The sequence below is a fragment of the Schistocerca cancellata genome, chromosome 9 (assembly GCF_023864275.1).
Source record: "Schistocerca cancellata isolate TAMUIC-IGC-003103 chromosome 9, iqSchCanc2.1, whole genome shotgun sequence".
Lineage (NCBI taxonomy): Eukaryota > Metazoa > Arthropoda > Insecta > Orthoptera > Acrididae > Schistocerca > Schistocerca cancellata.
This window is the reverse complement of record NC_064634.1, coordinates 410,951,125-410,974,259: the sequence shown is the minus strand read 5'-3', so window position 1 is coordinate 410,974,259 and position 23,135 is coordinate 410,951,125. Positions and strand designations below refer to the sequence as shown.

The window sequence follows — 23,135 nt, the reverse complement described above, 5'->3', positions numbered from 1 at the left end:
GAAAAAGTTCCTCCTTGTAAACTTCTTCTATTCCGCAGAAGAATTTATATTACAGTAATGTGTAAAATATGATGGATAGGCATTTCTAACTCACGTCTGAATATTTAGAATAAAACCTTATTAATGTTCAGCATGTAGCCATATTTACAAATTAATTTGTGATTGAATATAAAATAGCTCATTCCACATCATTATGATATAACGTGCAAATGGTCCATCAGCATGAAACTAAATATATAACAAAGTCTTTTACTGGCAGTTATTCAATAGTAATCTCATCGACATCTATATTCTGCAAACCAGTTTATCGTGAGGGGTGCAGGGCACTTCGTGTACCGCTCTAACTTCCTCCTTTTCCTGCTCCCGTCGCGAATGTTGTGCAGGTAAAACGACTGATGGTAAACCTCTGAATGAACTCAGATCTATCTAACTTTGCTTTCGAGGTGTTTATAAGATACAGACTGACTGACGCTCTCGGAATTTTAACGGTGAACCAGAATGCGATGCGCCTGTAGCGTGTGCCACTGGAGTTTGGCGAACATCTCCATGACACTTTCACGTTTGCTAAACGAACCCGCAACGAAACGTACCGCACTTTTTTGGATACTTTGTATTTCCTCTGACAGTTTTACCTAAATATCGTGCTCCGGTGTGGTTCAACAGCTCTCACGTAAATTAGACACTCACTTCAACGCAGCCAAGAGAATCTGTGTCTGCATAAGAGCTGTCCACTACGCTGGCTTCGAACACACAGCCCCTCTGTAAAGAACACAAGAAGCCCTATTAAAACAATAGTGAATAATCTTCAATTTCCCACCCATGAAGGTATTCCCAGGTTGACAAAAAACCGACTGTTCCAGAAGTCCACCTCTGAACAGGCAACAGCTTGCTATTAGAAACACCATTAACGGCAAATGACGTGAAACCTCGGCAACGAATGCTCCTCATGAACCGTGACATCTTATTGACCCTCTACAGAGACCCAAGGGCTTTGAACTCACATAGCATTACTCGAAGAAGGAGATTAGAATATGGTAGACGCCCTTACGCCGAAGAGTGACATTTGGCATTAAATAATTATTTTTTCAACTGTCTGATGATGAATATTCATCCAAAATATACTGTTTCAAAGTACATACTCAAAACTCACTGTCAGTCTAACGCATTAGTGCTAACAGAACATGTTTAACATAGTGACAGAGTAACCTAAGTGGTTCAATAAGGAAGTAACAGACTTCCAACAAGTAATGTACAGAAGTCTGTGGTCGGCATAGATAATGTCACCTCTATATTTTAACCTCCTTGGAGTATAAGAAAATAAACCGCCTTCAATATAGGACAAGTAGTGTATGAATACAAACCTCAAAAACTGAGTTAGCAGTCCTGAACTGTGATTGTAGAGCGCCAAACCAGACTATCCGCACATTATCGAGGAGTGTAAATTGAGAGCCTACCTGGGTGTCCAAACCATTTTTTCATGGTTCCACCATCAGCCCTCGACTGTATAAGAAGGCAGGAGATTAGCATTTAACAATTGTTTGTTAGTTTAATGTATAATTTGTATTTATGTCTTGTTTTTTCTTGTATTTTTATCGTATTTCTTCATACTCTTATCCGCTAAATAAACCCGGTAACAGTCCCATATAGAGGAGCAACACTCAAGTGTCGGTCGGACGGTATTCTTATAAGACTCTCCTGCTTGGATGGATTGCGCTTGCTGAGAATTATTCCAATGAATCTGATGTCTACCTTTCCCACGAGAATTCTAATGTGGCCGTTCCACTTCAAATTGCTACGTACCTGTACTCTCAAATATTTAATGGCTGTGACTGCTTCCAAACATTGTGCCGCAATAGTGTAATGAAACAATAACGGCTCTTTCCACCTATCTATTTGCTATACGTTACATTCGTGATGCCAAACTGCAAACCCAGCACCAAGCGTCGATCCTCCACATTTCTCTGCAATTTTGTAGCACCATGACTTCCTAACATCCGAATACGACAGCGTCATCCGCGAATAGCTTCATGAAGCTTTCGATGTTATCCATTAGGTCATTAATATGTACTACGAATAGAAATGGCCCTAAAACACTCCCTTGGAGAAGTTAATAACACGTGTGACTATTTATCTCGGTTAAGGTATGACTTGTTTAGCTCCATTTTCTAGTACACCTCCTAGCCAATCAGGAAGCTGATCTGATATTCCGCACGCTCACGTTTGTTCATTAGCTGACAATGCAGAATTGCATCAAACGCCTTCGAGAAGTCAACGAAAATGACGGCAAAGATGCATGGCTGCAATTCCGAACTATGGATTTTATCTACAGCTCTCAAGATGGTACTTAAAGAGCTGCACAAATATTCAATTCTCTGTTCGCGGCTTTCGAAAAATTTTTTGCAGGACATACAACACAACATTTTATGACTAATTTAGATACATAGTTATTAAACATGGATTGAATTGGGTATATTCGAAATGTGTATCAAAGGCGATTTATCATTTCTTATTGTGTTACCACTAGCATACTACGTCTGTGTATCCTGTGTTACATTTTCTTGTTTACTTTTTCAGTATACTGTGGATGTAAAATTTCTGTTGTGTCGGAATCTGTCCTTTGTTAAGGCTCTCTAACTTCGTAGCAGGGTATGACGTAAACTAATGTATAACCTAACCGTCAAAACAAACTCCAGCATAACAATTACAGTGCTGAGATGTCTGTCAGCGCACGTTACGAAAGCCAGTAAAGTAAAAAAGAAGACATGACGGCAATCTGTTGTCTTCTGGATCATCGGTGGATGATTTTTTGAAACTTCGCACGCTAATGCAACTATACTACATAAAAATATTAATTTGTTGCCACGTCATTCTTATTTATAATTCTTCCACGAAACAACAAAGGCGTTCGCCAAGTCTTAACAAATTCTTGCTCACCAAGTGGAAAGTGGTATTCGCTGTCCACAACTCTACACACCAATAACATACAAGTATTACTTGCTAATACTAACAATACCTGTATCACAACTCAGTTCTAATAACAACCCTCCATTCATTAAAAACAACCTTCGACAGTACCACTCTGTCTTAAGTTGGACCGTATTTTTACAAATTGCTTCAATTTTGAATGATCTGAGAAAATCAGCTAACCAGCTGGAGGTATAAAGCTTAATCAACAACCGTTGAGCATGGTTTCAAGTATAGTAAAATTGTATTCTTGATAAGTATACGGACCTACTGAGGAAATTTTATACATTATAGTTAAAAAGAATTGTTGTTGTTGTTGTTGTGGTCTTCAGTCCTGAGACTGGTTTGATGCAGCTCTCCATGCTACTCTATCCTGTGCAAGCTTCTTCATCTCTCAGTACCTACTGCAACCTACATCCTTCTGAATCTGCTTAGTGTATTGATCTCCTGGTCTCCCTCTACGATTTTTACCCTCCACCCTGCCCTCCAGTGCTAAAATTGTGATCACTCGATGCCTCAGAACATGTCCTACCAACCGATCCCTTCTTCTAGTCAAGTTGTGCCACAAACTTCTCTTCTCCCCAATCCTATTCAATACCTCCTCATTAGTTACGTGATCTACCCACCTTATCTTCAGCATTCTTCTGTAGCACCACATTTCGAAAGCTTCTATTCTCTTCTTGTCCAAACTAGTTATCGTCCATGTCTCACTTCCATACATGGCTACACTCCATACAAATACTTTCAGAAACGACTTCCTGACACCTAAATCTATATTCGATGTTAACAAATTTCTCTTCTTGAGAAACGCTTTCCTTGCCATTGCCAGTCTACATTTTATATCCTCTCTACTTCGACCATCATCGGTTATTTTACACCCTAAATAGCAAAACTCCTTTACTACTTTAAGTGTCTCATTTCCTAATCTAATTCCCTCAGCATCACCTGACTTAATTTGACTACATTCCATTATCCTCGTTTTGCTTTTGTTGATGTTCATCTTATATCCTCCTTTCAAGACACTGTCCATTCCGTTCAACTGCTCTTCCAAGTCCTTTGCTGTCTCTGACAGAATTACAATGTCATCGGTGAACCTCAAAATTTTTACTTCTTCTCCATGAATTTTAATACCTACTCCGAATTTTTCTTTTGTTTCCTTTACTGCTTGCTCAATATACAGATTGAATAACATCGGGGAGAGGCTACAACCCTGTCTCACTCCTTTCCCAACCACTGCTTCCCTTTCATGCCCCTCGACTCTTATAACTGCCATCTGGTTTCTGTACAAATTGTAAATAGCCTTTCGCTCCCTGTATTTTACCCCTGCCACCTTCAGAATTTGAAAGAGAGTATTCCAGTCAACATTGTCAAAAGCTTTCTCTAAGTCTACAAATGCTAGAAACGTAGGTTTGCCTTTTCTTAATCTTTCTTCCAAGATAAGTCGTAAGGTCAGTATTGCCTCACGTGTTCCAACATTTCTACGGAATCCAAACTGATCTTCCCCGAGGTCGGCTTCTACCAGTTTTTCCATTCGTCTGTAAAGAATTCGCGTTAGTATTTTGCAGCTGTGACTTATTAAACTGATTGTTCGGTAATTTTCACATCTGTCAACACCTGCTTTCTTTGGGATTGGAATTATTATATTCTTCTTGAAGTCTGAGGGTATTTCGCCTGTCTCATACATCGTGCTCACCAGATGGTAGAGTTCTGTCATGACTGGCTCTCCCGAGGCCATCAGTAGTTCTAATGGAATGTTGTCTACTCCCGGGGCCTTGTTTTGACTCAGGTCTTTCAGTGCTCTGTCAAACTCTTCACGCAGTATCTTATCTCCCATTTCATCTTCATCTACATCCTCTTCCATTTCCATAATATTGTCCTCAAGTACATCGCCCTTGTATAAACCCTCTATATACTCCTTCCACCTTTCTGCTTTCCCTTCTTTGCTTAGAACTGGGTTGCCATCTGAGCTCTTGATATTCATACAAGTGGTTCTCTTCTCTCCAAAGGTCTCTTTAATTTTCCTGTAGGCAGTATCTATCTTACCCCTAGTGAGACAAGCCTCTACATCCTCACATTTGTCCTCTAGCCATCCCTGCTTAGCCATTTTGCACTTCCTGTCAATTTCATTTTTGAGACGTTTGTATTCCTTTTCGCCTGCTTCATTTACTGCATTTTTATATTTTCTCCTTTCATCAATTAAATTCAATATTTCTTCTGTTACCCAAGGATTTCTATTAGCCCGCGTCTTTTTACCTACTTGATCCTCTGCTGCCTTCACTACTTCATCCCTCAGAGTTACCCATTCTTCTTCTACTGTATTTCTTTCCCCCCTGTCAATTGTTCCCTAATGCTCTCCCTGAAACTCTCTACAACCTCTGGTTCTTTCAGTTTATCCAGGTCCCATCTCCTTAAATTCCCACCTTTTTGCAGTTTCTTCAGTTTCAATCTGCAGTTCATAACCAATAGATTGTGGTCAGAATCCACATCTGCCTGTGGAAATGTCTTACAATTTAAAACCTGGTTCCTAAATCTCTGTCTTACCATTATATAATCTATCTGAAACCTGTCAGTATCTCCAGGCTTCTTCCATGTATACAGCCTCCTTTCATGATTCTTGAACCAAGTGTTAGCTATGATTAAGTTATGCTCTGTGCAAAATTCTACAAGGCGGCTTCCTCTTTCATTCCTTCCCCCCAATCCATATTCACCTACTATGTTTCCTTCTCTCCCTTTTCCTACTGACGAATTCCAGTCACCCATGACTATTAAATTTTCGTCTCCCTTCACTACCTGAATAATTTCTTTTATCTCGTCATACATTTCATCTATTTCTTCATCATCTGCAGAGCTAGTTGGCATATAAACTTGTACTACTGTAGTAGGCATGGGCTTTGTGTCTATCTTGGCAACAATAATGCGTTCACTATGCTGTTTGAATTATCAAAGAGTAAAGGATGAACAAAACTACTTGATAAAAATTACTTACACGTAAAATCTCATACTGACGACGACAAATTTCAGAACAAAGGAGTTCATGTCTGGTAACATGTGTGACCATCAGTAAAATAAATGAAGTCCAATAAAAGTATCCCTTGGAACTGGATTAAGCGTAAAAGTCTTCACTTTCCAATGTACTAGGAATTAAAAGGCAGTGGAAAGTCCCCTATGTGACTGGTGCCACTTAGCGAGTGACAAAGTTTTTGAAGTGCACGAGATAGAAAAATCTGTTGGTGACGTACATGCGTGAAAATATATGCGCATTATATTGAAAAGGGACTGAGAATTTTTTTAGGTATCTAAAGGGGGGGGGGGAAATGGGAGGTAGTGACAGAAGGGGGACTTTAACAATGAACTGTAACAGTAAAAAGGATGATAAATAGAAAGAAATAAAATATTTACAAGAAAAATAGAATTTTGGTGAGAATGAAGTAGAGGCCACCAACGAACTCTGACAACATTACCCGGTTTCATACGTTCAAGACCGAGCGGGGTGGCGCAGTGGTTAGACACTGGACTCGCATTCGGGAGGACGACGGTTCAATCCCGCGTCCGGCCATCCTGATTTAGGTTTTCCGTGATTTCCCTAAATCACTCCAGGCAAATGCCGGGATGGTTCCTCTGAAAGGGCACGGCTGACTTCCTTCCCAATCCTTCCCTAATCCGATGAGACCGATGACCACGCTGTCTAGTCTCCTTCCCCAAACCAACCAACCAACCAACCATACGTTCAAGACACTGTCGCCTCGCAAGCTGCAGCTGATCATTTAACGTGTTATCATCCCTATTGAGTGTGTGTTTAAAAAATATCAGTTCTTCACATAAGTCTAATTTCCACCATTTAAACTCCTTACACAAAATTAGTTTGTCTGTTTCTGTTTATCCTCCTTTTTACTTTTACAATTCATTTTTAAAGTTCTTCTCCTCCTCCCTGCCTCCAACCTTCCCCGGTGCCCAGCTCCAATGGAAAAGCTTTTTTAATTGATTTTATTCGATTTTACTGATGGTCACACCTACCGTGATATTTGACATGAGCTTCTTTGCTCTGAAATTTGTCGTCGCCAGTATGTGAGTTTAGGTGTAAGTAGCTTTCGTTTTTTAAATTTTTGTTCAGAGGTTTTGTATATCTTTTGCACCTTGATAATTAATTCTTTTTAAGAATCCGGCGCAGTGGACAACGGCGCTTAGGTTGATGCCGTGTTCCTTGATTTCAATAAGGCATTTTACAACGTCCCACATTGCCGTTTAATGAAAAAAATACGAGCTTACGCATTATAGGAGCAGACCTGCGATTGGATTCAAGACTTTCTTGCAGATAGAACTCAACACGCCGCTCTTAACAGAACTAAATCGACAGATGTAAAGGTAATATCAGGAGTACCACAGGGGAGTGTGATAGGACCGGTTCAAATGGCTCTGAGCACTATGGGACTTAACATCTGAGATCATCAGTTCCCCAGAACTTAGAACTACTTAAACCTAATTAACCTAAGGACATCACACACATCCATGCCCGAGGCAGGATTCTAACCTGCGACCGTAGCAGTCGCTCGGTTCCGGACTGAAGCGCCTAGAACCGCACGGCCACCGCAGCCGGCTTGTGATAAGACTGTTGGTGTTCACAGTATATGTTAATGATCTAGTAGAAAGCGTCGGATGCTCTTTAAGGCTATTCGCAGGTGATGCAGTTGTTTATACCAAAGTAGCAACGCCAGCAGATAGTAAGAATTTGCAGAACGACCTGCAGAGAATTGATGAATGGGTGCAGACTCTGGCAGTTGACCCTGAACGTAAATTAATATAACATATTACGCATACATAGGAAAAGAAATTCACTATGTAAATAGCCTGTTTATAAGTTTGTATATTGTCAGCTCTTTAGACTGCATTAATATCACTGACAGCGCTATTCGCCATCTGTAAGACTCTGTGGCTGGAAGGACTCGCAGTTAGAAGTTAATAGTTAGCAGTGATGAAGCCTAGAAGAGATTTTTTCATGGCTATGTTGTCATCTGGTATAGAGGAAGAGCTTTTTTTTACGCGGCTTAGAAAAACACATTCCTATCACAATTAATATGGATGAATCAGCTACTGGTGTTATTGGGGTCTTTCTTAAGATATGAGACAGTCAGGTAAATATTTTCTCCATTTATAGATCGTCAAATTGCAACACCGCCGGCGATCAACTAAAATAATTATTTAACTCAGCTGATCAACCAAAAATAGTTGTGGCGGGTGTCAAAGCCCATCATTCGAGCCGGGACCAGTCCCACAGCGACGGACCAGGTATAATTATTGCCGAAGTAATGAAAGAGCGTGCCCAGCAGTGCAAGCCAACGCAGCTAATGAAGACAGATTGTAATTTGTTTTATATTTATTTAATCTGATTAGGTTATGGGCTTTAGGCTCTCTCTTACATCCGACAAGGGTTTCACATATATAATATTTTTACATCATAGTTATCTAAGAAGTAACAGCAACTTTAATACGATAAATAATAATAAAATGGTTCTAACACAGTAAAAACTGATCTGAATGTATGTAGGCACCATGAGAAATAATAGTACTGACTGATAACTAATAAGGTTAATACTAGCAGTCTACCACTACTACTGCTGATGCTGCCGCTAATAATAATAATAACAATAAAAATAACGATAATAATAATAGTGGCATAAACAAAATGTATTCGTAGGTACACAAAAGTGATATTTTCTGATATAAAGAGCTCTGAGGGAGGGAAATTTAGGTAGATTGCACCAGCTAAGCGCGTTGAGTAACGAGGAAGATGTCGGAGGAAGGAAGGAAGGATACAATGGCGCAACGGGTACAGGAACGAAGGTAGACATTCTTGTTGCTTCAGTAGCTATGTCGTTAACTATGTTTTGAAAGTGGATATGTTATTCGGTCCTCTGATGTAAGGAGGGAGGTTATTCCAGAGTCGGGTTTCCTGTTACTGAAAATGACTTCGAGGAAGCGGTGTGGGACAGACGAAAAGTTTTGCTCTGGTGGAAAATAATGTCTCTTCTCCGTTGTTCAGACAATAGCGTTAAGGTCGGTGAGAGACATGACACTGAATGCTGATAAGACAGCGGAGGAGAGAGAGTGTCTCGAAATCTCTGTGCTTGAAACCATGATAGCTATGCATAAGATGGTGAAATATGATCAAAGAGTCGAACGCGGCGGACATATCGAACGCGAGCGATCATCACCAGTCACAGGCGCCGTGACCTTTCATGAGGAAGGCCTCTATTAAATGCAGGACCCACCATTCCACAAGACCAGCCGTTTCAACAGTTCCGTAAGCCGTTTTCAATTTGGTAAGGTAGAGAATGCGAGGAGACAACGGAATACGGCGTAAATTTTGTGTGGTCACTGTGAGAAAATTATTTTTTAAGTAAATGTTGTTAAGCTCAACTTACAATTTTCAAGGTAGTTATGTTATTGACGACGTGAAAACTTAGGACCGTTTCAAGTATTTATGAAGAATAAATATTGTTTAATATCATTTGCCATAAAAATTGTTGTTCCGCGAAAACTGTTTTGTAGTGAGTAGAATTTCATAATTATCCTTCAAACAGTTTTCTGAATTTGGTTGATGTTGTTACACATCCCACAGTATGAAGTCAGGAAGAAAATATAAAAATTAAAAAACAAAAAGTCAGCAGGCATATATGAAGTGCCTGTATGTGGACTTAAATAATGCTTAATTAGTATTCAAGCTACATTAACTAGCATAATAAGTAAGTCTATCAGTTCAGGTAAGTTTTCGGAGCATCTGAAACACGCGAGAGTTGTGCCTCTAGTAAGGAATGGTGACGCAGAACATGTACAAAACCTACAGGCCCATTTCGCCGGTGGTGTACATAAAAAAATCTCTTCTGAAATACAGAGTGAACTTCTTGAATAAATGTAATCTCCTCAAAGAAGCACAGTTTGGTTTCCAGAGTCGTAGAAGTACAAAATCCGCGGTAGTAGAGTTTAAAGCAGTGGTATTTATGCAGTGGACAAGAATGAATGTGTCACAGGTATATTTTTATATCTCTCGAATGCCTTTGGTAGTGTTGAGCATACAACATTAAAAATATGGAATTGTTTGGAATAAGACGAACTGCCAATGACTGGTTTAGAACATACCTGTAGAACAGTGTACTGTGGGTAGAAATAGCACAAATTTCAAAAAAGGAAACTTTCATTGAAACATTTATCAGACCCCAAGCATATTAACGTAGGAATCGCTCACGGCTGCATCTTAGGGCAACTATTGTTCTTAATATACACGCATCAAAAAAAGTTTTGCATCACCCTGGTTCCCAGAACTCCTGAAGACAGACGTTGACTGTTCAGAGACATTACTAAACCCGCTCAACGATGTAAACAACCATGCATGAGCAACGCCTATTAGACGGAGGGGGTCCGACAGCCGATCCGGTCCAGTTATTCCACCAGGAACGTGGTACACGGCTCATGTTGTCTGTAGTTCAACCATACCTAGACGCGGTTCGATCGCGTCCACATTGTTACTTTGTGCCAGGAAGGCCTCTCAACGAGGGAAGTGTCTAGACATCTCTTAGAACCAAAGCGATGTTATTCGGACATGGAGGAGGTACAGAGAGACAGGAATTGTCTATGACATGCCTCGCTCAGGCCGCCCAAGAGCTACTACTGCAGTGGATGGATGTCCGCTACCTACGGATTATGACTCGGAGGAACCCTGACAGGAACGCCACAATGTTGAATAATGCTTTTCGTGCAGCCACAGGACGTCGTGTTACGACTCAAACTGTGCGCAATAGTCAGCATGATGTGTAATTTCACTCCCGACATCCATGGCAAGGTCCATCTTTGCAACGACACCATGCAGCGCGGTACAGATTGGCCCAACAACATGCCGAATGGACCGATCAGCACTGGCATCACGTTCTCTTCACCGATGAGTGTCACATATGTCTTCAACCACACAGTCGTCGGAGACGTGCTTGGAGGCAACCCGGTCAGGCTGAACGCCTTAGACACACTGTCCAGCGAATGCAACAAGGTGGAGGTTCCCTGCTGTTTTGAGGTAGCACTCTGTGGGGTCGACCTACGTCGCTGGTGGTCGTGGAAGCCGCCGTAACGGCTTTACGATACGTGAATGCCATCCTCCGACCGATAGTGCAGCTATATCGGAAGCATATTGGCGAGGCATTGGTCTTCATGGACGACAATTCGCCCTCCCCCCCCCCCAATCGTGCACATCTTGTGAATGACTTCCTTCATGATAACGACATCGATCGACTAGAGTGGCTAGCATGTTCTCCAGACATGAACCCTATCGAACAAGCCTGGGATAGATTCAAAAGGGCTGTTTATAGACGATGTGACCCATCAACCACTCTCAGGGATCTACGCCGAATAGCCTTGAGGAACGGAACAATCTGGACCAACAGTGCCTTGATGAACTTGTGGATAATATGCCACGACGAATAGACATGCATCAATGCCAGAGGACGTGCTACTGGGTACTAGAGGTACCGGTGTGTACAGCAGTCTGGACCATCACCTCTGAAGGTATCGCTGTATGGTGGTACAACATGCAATGTGTGGTTTTCATGAGCAATAAAAAGGGCGGAAATGATCTTTATGTTGACCTCTATTCCAATTTTCTGCAGAAGTTCCGCAACTCTCGGAACCGAAATGATACAAAACTTTTTCTGATGTGTGTAATATCAATAACTGTCCTGTCGTTGTTAGACGTTGAGAAAAAGTTGTTTGGTGATGGCAGCAACATTGTAATCACAGATAAAACACCAGGATCCCTAATGGAACTTAATAATGGGTCATCACGCAATAACTTCCACTGAACGTGAATAAAACAGTTAGCAAGGATTTTTTGTTAAAGAGGGCAAATAATTCTGTAAACTGAATGTAGATGAAAATTTCTTAGACTATACAGCAAACATAAAATTTTTATGACTTGATATTGACGGTCACCTGTAGGAGAATGAACACACAAATACATTAGCAAAAAAATGCGGCTTTAGAGTCCTGACATTTCTCTTTAAGAGACTGCCTTACATAGATCAGTCTGAATATTATGACCACCGACCTACTATCGATATAAACCCGTTCAGACGATAGCAGCGTCACCTGACGAAGAATGACTGCTAGTCAGTGACACGCACTATACATGTAGTATCAGTGAGCCTGCCGTCGGGTGTAGAATGGTGAAGACGCGCGACCTGTCCGAGTTCGACCGAAGGCAGATGGTAATGGCCCAGAGGCTCGGGTAGAGCATTTCGCAAACTGCGCGACTCCTCGGGTGTTTCAGGGGTGCTGTGGCGAGTGTCTTCAACATAAGGCGAAAGCAAGGTGGAATCACGTCTAGACTTTGTGGGTTTGGGCGGCCACCCATCATTACAGATATCGGATGTCGTAGGCTGGGCAGACTGGTAAAACGCGACGGGCGGAGAAATAAAATCAGATTTAATGCTGGGCAGAGTACAAGTGTGTCTGAACTCACAGGGCACCGAACACTCCTAACGATAGGCCTTCGCAGCTGACGGCCCATGCATATGCCAATGTTGACACCACGACATCGGCAATTACGACTGAAATAAGCACGTAACCATCGGCATTGGAAGCTGGCGCAGTGGCAGAACGTTTAATGGTCTGATGAATGCGAAACCTTGTAAGTAGGCTGTTTATGTTTTCTTATTGGCAACGTTACGTAGCGCTCTATATGAAAATCACTGGCTGTGCTGTGTGCAGTCTGTGGCTAGTTTGCATTGTTGTCTGCCATTGTAGTGTTGGGCAGCGGCAGCTGGATGTGAACAGCGCGTAGCGTTGCGCAGTTGGAGGTGAGCCGCCAGCAGTGGTGGATGTGGGGACAGAGATGGCGGAGTTTTGTAATTTGTCATGAACTGCTATATATATTATGACTATTAAGGTAAATACATTGTTTGTTCTCTATTAAAATCTTTCATTTGCTAACGATGCCTATCAGTAGTTAGTGCCTTTAGAATCTTTTATTTAGCTGGCAGTAGTGGCGCTCGCTGTATTGCAGTAGTTCGAGTAAGCAAGATTTTTGTGAGGTAAGTGATTTGTGAAAGGTACAGGTTAATGTTAGTCAGGGCCATTCTTTTGCAGGGATCTTTGATACTCAGATTGCGTTGCGCTAAAAAAACATTGTGTGTCAGTTTAAGCACAGTCTTGTATAAATTGTTCTAAGGGGACGTTGCAACCTTCTTCATCATGCCGATGGGAGGGAGCGAATCCGTCGTCTTGCAGGACAATAGCTCCTTAATACCTCTCCATTATGCTCTGGGAAACATTCGTGTGGGCATCCATGGGTCGAATAGAGCTCACGTAATGAACCTTGACAGCCAAGGAGTATTATACACTGGTTGCATGGCTATAATCTCTCACGACGGCAGTGGGATTTTTCGACAAGATAATGTGACCTGTCACAAGACCAGGAGTGTGATGGAGTGGTTCGAGGAACATTATAACAAGTTCCAATTCATGTGCTGCCCCCCCCCCCCTCCAACTCGCCAGATCTGAACTTCATAGAATACATCTGGGATGTGAGTGAACGTGGTGTCATAACTCATCGCCTCCTCGTCGGGATTTGCGGAATGTAGGTGACTTCTGCGTGCAAATGTGATCCCAGTTCCGTCCAGCGACCGACCTACCAAGGCCTCATTGCTTCCATGCCACGACGCGTCACCGCTGTTATCCGCGCCAAAGGTGGACATATCGGCTATTTGGTGGTCATAATGTTCTCTGGCTGATCAGTGTATAATTATATGCTGTTCCTTATGCATTTCACACAAAATTGGACCTGGTCTTGAAACTACAGAAAAGGACGATTAGGATAATAACTAAACGTAGGAACCGAGCTTCCTGTAAGCATATGTTTACACAGCTGTTTGAACATCTACAAACCTGTTATGCACATAAAGAAGAGCCGGCCGGGCTGGCCGAGCGATTCTAGGCGCTACAGTCTGGAACCGCGCGACCGCTACGGTCGCAGGTTCGAATCCTGCCTCGGGCATGGATGTGTGTGATGTCCTTACGTTAGTTAGGTTTAAGTAGTTCTAAGTTCTAGGGGACTGATGACCACAGATGTTAAGTCCCATAGTGCTCGGAGTCATTTTTTGTATTGTTCAATAATGTTAATTTCCTGCCGTTCCCTACACTCTTTTATCTAAATAACCGTTGACTTTCCAGAAAAAATTATTTAAAAGCTGTGCTTTAAATGATTTTTTAAATATTTCGATTTTTGTTGTCTTTTTAATCCCCTATGGCTATTTGTTATACAGTTTTGTTCCTTTGTTGAATGCTATCTTACGCAGAGTCGAAGTTTCTGGAAACTTTATTCCACCTTTCCTTGTCCTACGTGCAGTCATCTTTTAGTCAGTTTTCCCTTTGGTTTCCTCGAATGCAATGCGCCCACCTCCTCCTAGGCCTTTCTCTTTCACTGGAAGTCATGGACTGTGCGGCTGGTCCCGGCGGAGGTTCGAGTCCTCCCTCTGGCATGGGTGTGTGTGTTTGTCCTTAGGATAATTTAGGTTAAGTAGTGTGTAAGCTTAGGGTTCAAATGGTTCAAATGGCTCTGAGCACTATGGGACTCAACATCTTAGGTCATAAGTCCCCTAGAACTTAGAACTACTTAAACCTAACTAACCTAAGGACATCACATACACACCCATGCCCGAGGCAGGATTCGAACCTGCGACCGTAGCAGTCGCGCGGTTCCGGACTGCAGCGCCTTAACCGCGAGACCACCGCGGCCGGCTTATTGAACAATACACAACTGCCATTCTCCACTAACCTATCGTAGTGTGTGTGTGTGTGTGTGTGTGTGTGTGTGTCTGTCTGTCTGTAGTATGGGCAGTAAAAAGTGATAACTTATTTGAAAATACACTCCTGGAAATTGAAATAAGAACACCGTGAATTCATTGTCCCAGGAAGGGGAAACTTTATTGACACATTCCTGGGGTCAGATACATCACATGATCACACTGACAGAACCACAGGCACATAGACACAGGCAACAGAGCATGCACAATGTCGGCACTAGTACAGTGTATATCCACCTTTCGCAGCAATGCAGGCTGCTATTCTCCCATGGAGACGATCGTAGAGATGCTGGATGTAGTCCTGTGGAACGGCTTGCCATGCCATTTCCACCTGGCGCCTCAGTTGGACCAGCGTTCGTGCTGGACGTGCAGACCGCGTGAGACGACGCTTCATCCAGTCCCAAACATGCTCAATGGGGGACAGATCCGGAGATCTTGCTGGCCAGGGTAGTTGACTTACACCTTCTAGAGCACGTTGGGTGGCACGGGATACATGCGGACGTGCATTGTCCTGTTGGAACAGCAAGTTCCCTTGCCGGTCTAGGAATGGTAGAACGATGGGTTCGATGACGGTTTGGATGTACCGTGCACTATTCAGTGTCCCCTCGACGATCACCAGTGGTGTACGGCCAGTGTAGGAGATCGCTCCCCACACCATGATGCCGGGTGTTGGCCCTGTGTGCCTCGGTCGTATGCAGTCCTGATTGTGGCGCTCACCTGCACGGCGCCAAACACGCATACGACCATCATTGGCACCAAGGCAGAAGCGACTCTCATCGCTGAAGACGACACGTCTGCATTCGTCCCTCCATTCACGCCTGTCGCGACACCACTGGAGGCGGGCTGCACGATGTTGGGGCGTGAGCGGAAGACGGCCTAACGGTGTGCGGGACCGTAGCCCAGCTTCGGTTGCGAATGGTCCTCGCCGATACCCCAGGAGCAACAGTGTCCCTAATTTGCTGGGAAGTGGCGGTGCGGTCCCCTACGGCACTGCGTAGGATCCTACGGTCTTGGCGTGCATCCGTGCGTCGCTGCGGTCCGGTCCCAGGTCGACGGGCACGTGCACCTTCCGCCGACCACTGGCGACAACATCGATGTACTGTGGAGACCTCACGCCCCACGTGTTGAGCAATTCGGCGGTACGTCCACCCGGCCTCCCGCATGCCCACTATACGCCCTCGCTCAAAGTCCGTCAACTGCACATACGGTTCACGTCCACGCTGTCGCGGCATGCTACCAGTGTTAAAGACTGCGATGGAGCTGTGTATGCCACGGCAAAGTGGCTGACATGACGGTGGCGGTGCACAAATGCTGCGCAGCTAGCGCCATTCGACGGCCGACACCGCGGTTCCTGGTGTGTCCGCTGTGCCGTGCGTGTGATCATTGCTGGCACAGCCCTCTCGCAGTGTCCGGAGCAAGTATGGTGGGTCTCACACACTGGTGTCAATGTGTTCTTTTTTCCATTTCCAGGAGTGTATGTACGAAAACACACTATATACAAGTCATGAAAATGAACAACCCAACACGTTAACGTAGTCCTACAGGAGTTAATATTACTGTATATATGAATTACTGAATTTAAAAAAAATTATTTCATTTGTCATTTAAGATGTGATGTCTGATATCATTTTACAAATGATCTATGGATGAATAAACAACTAACAAACATGTGCAGCAGAGGAAAGCAGTCGATTTACTTCCTGTAATTGCTCGTATATATTGATTAAATTTGCAGTTCCAGATAGATTTATTTCGTGCAGGTGCTTCTATTATATTATGAGACATAATTAAGCTTTGCGCAAAGAAAGTGACTCTTCTTCTCGTTTTGTGTTATTATTCGGTAATTAACGTGGAAAAAGATTTCAAAGCAATTTAACGCTGATGGCATTTTACGATTTACCCTAATCAGACAATATTTTTATTGTAAATAATGCAAATGAACTTTTTTTCGTAAACTGTTCAGAAGTCTGGGTTTGGAACTACTCATGTTTGGTCGTTACTTCAAAACTAAAAATGCAACCTTACAAAAGCCAGCTGAAACAATTAACTATAGTTAGTGTTTCAAACTACGCCAAAGAATTGAGTTGTCGGGAAGCTTGCTGCAACTGACCTTTGTGATGCATCAGACAGCAAAGAACGGCAACACTAAACTGAAAGGTATAAAAGACTTCTGTCTGTAACTTTGAGATGCCAGCATATTACTATCTGTGGTTATTCGCTGAAGTGCTGAAATGCCACGTCATCTTTTTTTTATTTTCTTTATTGTGATTTTAATACCCGTATAAAAACAGGTAGGCTGGCAGCAGCACAATACGCCGCTCTTCAGCCAAATATATTACAATGGTAAAACAGAGAAGACTCATGAGTTGGAACAAAACGGCGGGGAAAAAACAGTAGACACATGAACATAAAAAAAACATGAAGCCGTTCACACTCGATGACTATCCACACTACAAACTGTTGACACGACGCACGAATACTGAAGATGTCGATGGCACTGGTGAACGATGGAGTGCGACGGTGAACACATCTGTATTGCGGTACACGATATAAGCACTGAAAATAATTTGGAACGGAAGTGAGAAAATTATCTGCAGTTCTAAAGTCAATAGTATTTTCCTTGTAATACCCCAGAGTAATCTCGGTACAAGAATTTTGCGGCTATCTTCGGTCGACAACAGTTTGTGGAAACAGTTGGCACTGCTCCAAAGGTACAGTAGGTGCGACAAGGCAGCGAGTCTTCAGATCAACTTCTTTTCCTGTATAAGGTTTCCATTAGGCGATTTGAATTACGCATGTTCATTCGCGGAAGCTCTGTTTTAACGCCAAGCTTGTTTGTGTGTGTGTGTGTGTGTGTGTGTGTGTGTGTGTGTGTGGAGATGCAGGTCCTCAGCGGAACATTACGAGTGTACACTCACAAACAGTATGACACACAAAAGCGTCGTCAGTCAAGAACAGCCCCTGATTAATGAGTTAGGACTCAGTTGTGGTGGAGCTGCGATGAACTATATCGGGTCGAAGAGAGCAGTGTCTATGGCGAAGCGTGTCTCTCAGTTTCCACGAGGCGTCCATGACGGAGTTTTACGAGAATGCGCTGAAAATAATGGCCCCGAATTTTTTATTCTGTTCTCAAAATCGCTTGAAGTGTTACGTCATCCATATTACTCGGTCACCTTTACGCTAGAGGACTCCGAATTATTGCGTTTAACATGGCGGTGAGTAAGGCCCCTTCTAAGCGATCGACTTTCTTTGTCTTAACTGACTACTCGAGACAAGTGAGTCTTCTGCAGCGGCCCTGGTGTTTTGTTCCCGTGCTGTGTCTCTTCTGTTCCGAGTGGTCACTTTCGTTTACACGTCAGGTTATGTGTTGTGAGAGCTGTCTGCTGTATATTTGGCATCTGAACGGTGAAAGTGAGGTCATGAGTGACAACCTTTTTATGAAAAAAAGGCAATATAGTAACATATGCAGGAACAAGCAATGATAACAGGGTTTATTGATGACCAAAGCAGATTTGATAGTGTACGTTCTTGCCAAAGGTCGTGTGGTAAATTCTTTACACTCCTATGAATTGAAATAATAGGAAAAGTGTCAGCAAAAAAATTCAGTACATATACATTTATCTGCTCGCGAAAAGATGTACTTGCAAACACTACAATATTTAGATGATCCTTTGTATCTTGCGTTCTTGTTAAATACCCAACAACACCGACAATTACTTTTATCGTCAAATAATCCCGACTTTTTCACTGTTTATGTAATTTTCATGGAAACGCGTTCCTCTATTTACATTCCTATTTATGCATACGTAGGCTTTCTCTGTAAAACATAAATCATTTTTGTTTCAGATATTTCGCCTCTCCTGTAGAGTACTAGTGGAATAAAACATAAGGACCTTGTGTAGCTTTTCAGTGTGTTACGAAAAACAAAGCAAACAATGCAATAAAGTGAAACTTCCTGGCAGATTAAAACTGTGTGCCCGACCGAGACTCGAACTCGGGACCTTTGCCTTTCGCGGACAAGTGCTCTACCAACTGAGCTACCGAAGCACGACTCACGCCCGGTACTCACAGCTTTACTTCTGCCAGTATCTCGTCTCCTACCTTCCAAACTTTACAGAAGTTCTCCTGCGAACCCTGCAGAACTAGCACTCCTGAAAGAAAGGATATAGCGGAGACATGGCTTAGCCACAGCCTGGGGGATGTTTCCAGAATGAGATTTTCAAGGTAGGAGACGAGATACTGGCAGAAGTAAAGCTGTGAGGACCGGGCGTGAGTCGTGCTTCGGTAGCTCAGTTGGTAGAGCACTTGCCGGCGAAAGGCAAAGGTCCCGAGTTCGAGTCTCGGTCGGGCACACAGTTTTAATCTGCCAGGAAGTTTCATATCAGCGCACACTCCGCTGCAGAGTGAAAATCTCATTCTGTAAACATCCCCCAGGCTGTGGCTAAGCCATGTCTCCGCTATATCCTTTCTTTCAGGAGTGCTAGTTCTGCAGGGTTCGCAGGAGAACTTCTGTAAAGTTTGGAAGGTAGGAGACGAGATACTGGCAGAAGTAAAGCTGTGAGTATCGGGCGTGAGTCGTGCTTCGGTAGCTCAGTTGGTAGAGCACTTGCCCGCGAAAGGCAAAGGTCCCGAGTTCGAGTCTCGGTCGGGCACACAGTTTTAATCTGCCAGGAAGTTTCATATCAGCGCACACTCCGCTGCAGAGTGAAAATCTCATTCTGTAAACATCCCCCAGGCTGTGGCTAAGCCATGTCTCCGCTATATCCTTTCTTTCAGGAGTGCTAGTTCTGCAGGGTTCGCAGGAGAACTTCTGTAAAGTTTGGAAGGTAGGAGACGAGATACTGGCAGAAGTAAAGCTGTGAGTATCGGGCGTGAGTCGTGCTTCGGTAGCTCAGTTGGTAGAGCACTTGCCCGCGAAAGGCAAAGGTCCCGAGTTCGAGTCTCGGTCGGGCACACAGTTTTAATCTGCCAGGATGTTTCATATCAGCTCACACTCCGCTGCAGAGTGAAAATCTCATTCTGAATGCAATAAAGATTTAGAAGACACGAAAGCACACAATCCATTTCTGTAATATGAGGGAGCTAGGCCAGAGTATATTAACTTGCGTTGTTAGCAGACGTCGTCATAGTCCCTTGTTTCCGCTCACGCGCAGTACGTAGCATACACCGAAGTTAGAACTCCACACGCGGGCGCAGTCCATAGACCACTGACGTTGCAGACATGCTCGCGTCATGGTAAGTTACTGATTTACGAGTAGGAACGGAAACCGCATGCACTTCGCGTAGTCGATTTTGATCAGAAAGTCATTCGTCTAACACGAACGTAACGTAACTACGTCGGTGCATGAGAAACGGCGTGTTGTTACCGAGTTTCTAAGCCTAGAAGAATTCGTCCACACATGGAGCACTCTCTCTTTCAGCCATGACAACGCCAGATCACACACGAGCTCTATGACATCTGCAAAAAATCGTTGCCATCGATCACTCTCCAGAACGTCCCAATTTGGCCCCATAGGACTTTTATCCCTTCACAAAACTTGAAGAACGCCTTCGAGGCATCCCCTTTGATAGTGACGAAGTGCTGCAAGCAGAAGTGAGGTTGTGACTCCATGAACAAAGTCAAACATTCTACAGTGACGGCATCAACAAACTAGTTTTCGTTTGGAGAGAAGTGTTTGTCGTCATGGAGGCTATGTTGAAAAATAAATATGTAGACGTAAAAAATAAAGGTGTAAAATGTTAATAACGTTTATTTTATTGAAAAAGCTTTAAGAGTGTGCACATGAAAAACCCGGGTATATTACTTTTCAGCACGCCCTCATAAGAACAGCGTGGAGCGAAGTAATGAGCACCGAGTCGGTTTTGGCTTTTGAATGGAAGCCACTGTAAATCTAAATGTGTCACGTAAGCTTTCACGTAAATTTCACACTGCAATGGCTAAGAAACTAACTCCGAGAGATTAACGATACACTACTCTTGAAACAAGGACTGCATAACTATTAATGCACAATAAACTGAGAAAATAGAGCATTTGCTTTATTGAATTTCGAATTTTTTTGTCATATTCCTGTCTCCATCAGCCTAGCGCTTCCTTAACGTTGCAAATGTCGTGAAAATAGCAAGAATGGTAACTAAACATATATGAGAAAATTGTCAAATTGTCTATGAGAAGATTGTCAAGTCGTCAAAAATGAAAATTACAATAATCGATGATTTCAGTAGTTGATGATTACTAAAATATTTGATTTTTTTTAATTGCTTAGTGAGTATAGACGCAAAACATATTCGAATTACTTCCACAGCTCATTCTGACTCTATGCTCAAAAATTACAAACATGATGCTCTACTCTACTGTGTTACAGTGCCTTTATATATTTTAATATTAATGTCACCAAGGGAAGCTGATAACGACTGTTTGCACGTTAGATTAGCACGATCACGAACTGTTGAATTCTCCTCTCGTATAATGTGTTTTAAATGGAGAATAATAGCCATGTGAGTACGAAATAGATGTGGATTACCTAGCAGCATATTTTAATAATTGACGTAGGAGGTACGTTACTCGGCATTGTCTTACAGTGGAATCAACTTCACAACCAGTAAATGTGCACCTAACAAAGCTTCCACCTGAAGACCAAATTCAAGGACCACAAATATTCGTGATCTCTACAAAACCTATTTTTTTTTGTATCCAGTGTTTGTTACTGCCAGTATAATTACTATTGCAGGAATACGCTTTTTTACACACATGATATTCAATTTAACTGCAAATTCATTCCAAAATTTGTCCAGAACGAACCTGCTTCTGACTTTGTTTTGTCTTTCCGGTCCGGCAATGCAGGCCTGTCAAGTACTTCATCAATAAAACTCCTAACGTCCATCTTCGATACTAGTGAAAAGAAACTGCTCCTCCAGCGATTATCGCTGCTCTTATTCGAAAATCGATTACCGACGTTCTTATCGCTGTCACTAAGCGTGACTCGGAGCCACGCTACAATATAGACACTGCAGTGGTAATGCCGTTTACACTATCCGCCGCTACGCTAGTATCTTCGCTATCGTCGTTTATCGCAGATTCCACATAAACGTACCCTTACGTACAATCAGCTCCAAACTAGTGGAAAATTTCCTGTGCTGACGTCGTCTTACCTGTGTAATAAACCACGAGGTCACAGCTGTTTTTCCGGTACGGCAGATTCCAGGTCGAGTGCAGGAGCGATGCCCATTCGAGATGCCACGATACGGGCGCGCTACCTCCAGCTCGGTGCGGTGATGCGTGTTTATCACGAAGCGAGATGAACGCTACTCACTCGGCTCCGGCGCGCGCTCGACTAGAATCGGCGACGGCCGAACGTGCGCGGTGATGCACGAGACACCCGTACCTTATGACATCGGTCTCTTCTCCCGCCAACGTCCCTTCATTTCAGGAGTCAAGGTCTCCAAAAAATAACTGCGCCTCGAAATTCTCATGAGATACACTGTGTTCAAAATGTGACGCAATCGTGAGGAAGAATGTCACTTTTTCGCTGAAAGTATCATCGTCATTTAACTGAAAGTTTAATGCTTCATCATTAGAATCGGCTGATTGATGTTTTCAAGTCCCTGTGTGGCACACAGTCTCAGTCTGCCATGAAGTTACAAGTCATCGTACACTCCGCCTGTGGAAAAGCATTTCTTCGTAATATCCATTCTTCAAGTAGTGTTAGTCCTGGAAGACAGGAAAGAGAACTTCCGTAACGTTTGGTAGGTACGAGGGAGGAACTTTTCGGAATTAAAGTTGTTACAGGGAGGAGAGAGGGTGAGTGAGACGTGAGGCTTTACTGGATAGCTAGCTCAGTCTTAGCAATAATCGGCAGGACGTTAAACCCAAATCTACCTTCTCCCTTTTTGGAGTGCAAAGATGTATTGACATTAAAGAGCAGTCAGGTTACCTTCCATTGGGAAAGTGGATGCACTGAGCGACTGTATGTGAGTTATAACTTATAGAGTGCAGCAATCAGTCGTCCTTTTTAGATTTTATTATGCAAATCCAGATTTCGGCTAGTAGCTAGCCATTCTCAATGCGCTATTTTTTATTCTCAATGTATGTAAGCCGGCCGAGGTGGCCGAGCGGTTCTAGGCGCTACAGTCTGGAACCGCGCGACCGCTACGGTCGCAGGTTCGAATCCTGCCTCGGGCATGAATGTGTGTGATGTTCTTAGGTTAGTTAGGTTTAAGTAGTTCTAAGTTCTAGGGGACTGATGACCTCAGCAGTTAAGTCCCATAGTGCTCAGAGCCATTTGAACCATTTTTGGGTGCATGTAAGTCCGTGTTGTTCGGGCGTCAGTCATA

The 23,135-nt window shown here is 43.1% G+C and overlaps 1 protein-coding gene across 1 annotated transcript in view; it reads right to left on the bottom strand.

Moving 5' to 3' along the window:
• Positions 1–22,102, bottom strand: part of LOC126101457 (probable G-protein coupled receptor Mth-like 4) — a 317,300-nt gene extending 295,198 nt beyond the window's left edge. The window contains exon 1 of the mRNA XM_049912110.1: positions 21,954–22,102. The gene's annotated coding sequence lies outside the window, so the exon portion shown is untranslated. The remainder of the gene's footprint in view (positions 1–21,953) is intronic.
• Between the last annotated feature and the right edge of the window lie 1,033 nt (positions 22,103–23,135).